The sequence below is a fragment of the Lepeophtheirus salmonis genome, chromosome 7 (genome assembly GCF_016086655.4).
Source record: "Lepeophtheirus salmonis chromosome 7, UVic_Lsal_1.4, whole genome shotgun sequence".
In the NCBI taxonomy this organism is placed as follows: domain Eukaryota; kingdom Metazoa; phylum Arthropoda; class Copepoda; order Siphonostomatoida; family Caligidae; genus Lepeophtheirus; species Lepeophtheirus salmonis.
In genome coordinates this window covers 10,630,687-10,634,943 of record NC_052137.2, presented here as the reverse complement: position 1 = coordinate 10,634,943, position 4,257 = coordinate 10,630,687, and positions in this window count along the sequence as shown.

Sequence of the window (4,257 nt, the reverse complement as noted above, 5' to 3'; positions counted from 1 at the left end):
AATGTTAAATATATTATGCAGTTTTATTCCTTCCTAATGTTATTAAAACAATTTATTATGATAATTCAAACATTCGACCATGATTGTAGAAGATTTGTTAAATTTAATCAACTATTAATGCAAAAAATATAAAAATCTATCACTTTATTTTTAGCTGCACCATCATCTAACTGAAACTAAATTCTGACTAAAAAATAGTATTTCAGTTATGAAACAAATTATGGGGGAAAATATTTTAACTCTCTGTAAATACTTGTATTTTGTACTTTATTCTCAAATTGAGGCATGAACGTAGTTTGTAAACAAATTAATAAAACTAATTGATTGGAAATATTATTTAATAAAAAAATATGCGTGTATAGGGCCGTCCGCAGGGGGTGGGCTGGAGGGGATGTAACCCCACCCCCAAATGAAGGATTTTTTGCTTTTTACTGGAAAATTTAATATTTGATTTTTTTTTCAAACAATTTACTATTTGAATTTGAATTTAATTTTTCAAACGTTTTTTACAAAAATTAAATATTTAGTTTTCTGTGAATAGCTCCGAAAAGTTTAAATTTTGAAATTTTTTGTTAACATCTGTTGATTTTTTTTCCCCAAAAAATCAATTTATTTTGTGAAGAGCTAAGGGTCTTTGAAATTTTTCAAAAATAATTTTATATGAATAGGTGTGATTTTTTGAAACTTTTTTTATAAAAAATTTATTTTTTATTCAGGTAGAGGGTGATGTGAAAATTCTTCTCAGCTTTTTTGCCATTTTTTTAATCAACAAATTTATATTGCAAGCTATAGACTGTCACACCAACTTGCAGTTTACTATTTTTAAATTACTCAGTTCCTATTAGTTCATTTTTCTCACAATTTACCCAAAAAGTAATTGACGTATTGGTCTCAATAGGAGTTTTTTTATAGTACTTGCTGGGTATGTTTTATTTTATAGCGCTATTTTACTCGAATTGGCTTTTCTTATGTGTAGTGCTGATTCTTGTCGTAATTTTAGAATGATGATTTGTAAGGAGAAAGAACAGTTATATATTACGAGTATTCCTACTTGATCAACGTTCCTCATTTCAATTAATATTTCATTTTTGCTACTAACACCCTGTCTCAATCCAAATTGTCTATCCCATAAACGTAGGGCCTTGGAGGAAACTCCAGATAGTAGTTGTTTTATCCTTAGTTTCATCTAAGAAACATTTTTATTTCGATAGAGAAATAATTTCTGCATCTTTGAGTAATTTTAAATTAAATCTGCTATCCATTTAGGGGTAATAAGTTAAGACTAGAAAACTATTGAGGTCTATTTTCACTTTTTTATATCAGTTGTGATGTCTTATAAAAATATTTAGAGAAAAAAAGGGCGAAATTCAATAAATCCATCCATTTAGCATATTCAATCAGTCTAATAGTCGTTGATCTTCAAGAATATCAGATTCTACAAAATTAGGTTGATGAAAATTTTCTTATTGTAGCCATACAAACAGGATATTTCTCATTGATCTTTCAGTGCCAAGAGTTTATTTATCTACACTGATCTAAATGAAGAGATTATTCTAATCGTACTTTAACTAGAATGTACCTTAAAAAAATATACATCAATTTAATAAGAACTATAATGGGCTCTCAATAGAACATAAATCTTCACCTAAAATATTTTTCCCTAAAAATTAGCATTCATTTTAGTTATGTATCTCACTTTTTCAAAAGTTAAGGTTAATTGCGCATTTTAACGTTTTTTCTGACCTGGATCTCTCAAAATTTAATTTGGGTTATGTATCTCCATTTGTTTAAAAGTTATAGTCGATTTAACATTTTTTTGTGACTTTGACAATTCATTTTTCAAAATTTAGTTGTCTCTTAATCTTAACAAAGTCTCACCAAAATCTATTTACAAATTTATTAAAAAAAAATAATTTTACAAATTTACTTTTCTGTAATCCTGCTCACAAATAGAGATAGAACGAGTTTTGAATCCCGGTACAATATAAGTAAACTTGTATTATCTAAAATTATCGAAGTGCCAAACAGGCTTCGGGTACTGAAGCTTTTACGGATCCTAAAAAAGATCTGAGAGATTTTATGGATCTTCAAAAGCTTATAGTATTTTTTGATACTTGATCATAGCTATAAAAAAAGATATTATATATATTAAACGTAGAATATATACTTATCTTGATTCGTGCTTGAAGCCATATCTACATAAACAGTTGCGCCACATAGTTACTCCACACGGTGTTATCTCATGAAAAAAAAAATATATACAGTATTTGGTTGTCAGCTTTCGATATTTCATCTTCTTTTTCTGTAGTCAGTGTTTTTCACATGGATTGGTTGGATGAGAATGTGTTCATATTGAGGCTTATTGAGGAACACTAATTTTGTACAATATCTGGGGTTATAGTAATTCGGGACTATTGTCGTTATGAGTCATTTTTTTCCTATTAAAAAAATCACAAAATTAAAAGTAAGATTAAATAAATATGTTAAAGTGTGTTTAGTGATTCTTTATCTTGTTCTGAACACGATATATGTCAATTTTGTATTTTTTAAGTGATCCCATTTTGAATGGATTGCTTTATTGTTTCAATCCTGGTATCTAATTTCCAAGGAAAGTGTCCATTCTACTTCCTTGTGAGTTCTGGGGTTTTCCTCGGATGAAGTATCACCACGTCGTCTCTCATGAAATTCAGAGTCCGAATTTGAACATCTCTTGAGATGAATTATCAAGTTAGAAATACTTTTCTTCGATTGCTTCGATCTTCATTTTACGGGGGCATAACCTCATGAAATTGGAATTGAAATCGGAAAAAAATATGATTGTAATGTTGACTATTTTCTAGTAGACCCCCATAAAAAATGGGATCAATTTAAACATACAAAATAGAACAACCATTATTGAACAGTGATTTGATAGCTGGAAGAATTGGCTAACTACCAACAAATATTGACTTTTTTTTTTGTATTTAGAAGAAACTGCAAGATATCGTTTAGGTAACGACATGTCCAATATTATTATAACAGTAATAAAAATTTTTATAATACTAATAACAATCTTCTCATAGTAATAACATTGGTTTATCCATTGTTTCCACATTAGTAGTTTGTAAAAAATATAAATCTTAATCTAGATCTTATTATATTGAGTTCTGAACTTTGGGTAAAATGCTGATAAAGTTCGGGACAAGTATCCAACTAATTTTGGGTTTGGAACTTTATCCAAAAGTTCAGTTACCCGAAATTCACTAGAATATTTACGTCTAAAGATCCGAACCTTTCCAGATCCGAAAAAATGTGGATCTGTCCTATTCCAACTTACAAACAAACAAACTGAGGCGAGAACGTAAACTTTGCTGATGGGAAGTAAAAGTGTTATTATGTATTTTCTGAATTGAACTGAATTTTTTTTTGTGTGAAATAATGAAGTGTGAAAAATTGTATGTAATATTTTCATTTAAATCAATAAATGTATTTTTATGTTACATAATCTATTCAATGCACTCAGTTAATCAAATAGTTGATTATAGGTTTTAACATTTATACAAATTTTGATCATAATATCCAAAGTTCACAAATCTAATCATATCTGGTTTTCCATAAATTTTTAATATTCTTACCCATTCGATAGGTTTGAGCCAACTGTTCAATATGGAAAAAAATCATTTATGCAAATAAAAATAAGATTTTTGTGGATGCCAAATATATGCTTTTATTTTTTATATGAAATTATCCAATTGTGAGAAAATGCAATTTAAAAAGGTTATTTCAAGATTTTTGTTAAAAAAAGAATAATGCCTTGGTTTTTTAATTGCTTCGCACCATAAAAGTTCATTTGAATCGGTATAAAAGGGGTATTATTTTTTTAAAGATTATTTACATCTCTTAAGTTGATCAGTTTGATTTCTTATGAATTTTATTGTAGAAATAAACAATAAAAGATTGATATAATCCTGCATAAAAACTCAATTGTTTTCCTATTTATATTTGAATTTATAACGGAGAAATAAAGAGTGACTAAGTGAAGAAAAATGGGGAACTGAAACATATCAGAATTACCATAAAATTTCACATGTGGGGTCTTATCGCAATTCAAAAAAAATAAAACAAAGGATACTAATTGTGCCCATTCGTTCCTTTGTTATTGCAATATCAAATAACAATGTTATGTCCAGTCATTTTATTGCGTAGTTGATGCACACTGGAAGTGAAAGATCGTGCCAATTCGATTTTAAATTCGTAAATAGGGGTATTACACGGCCA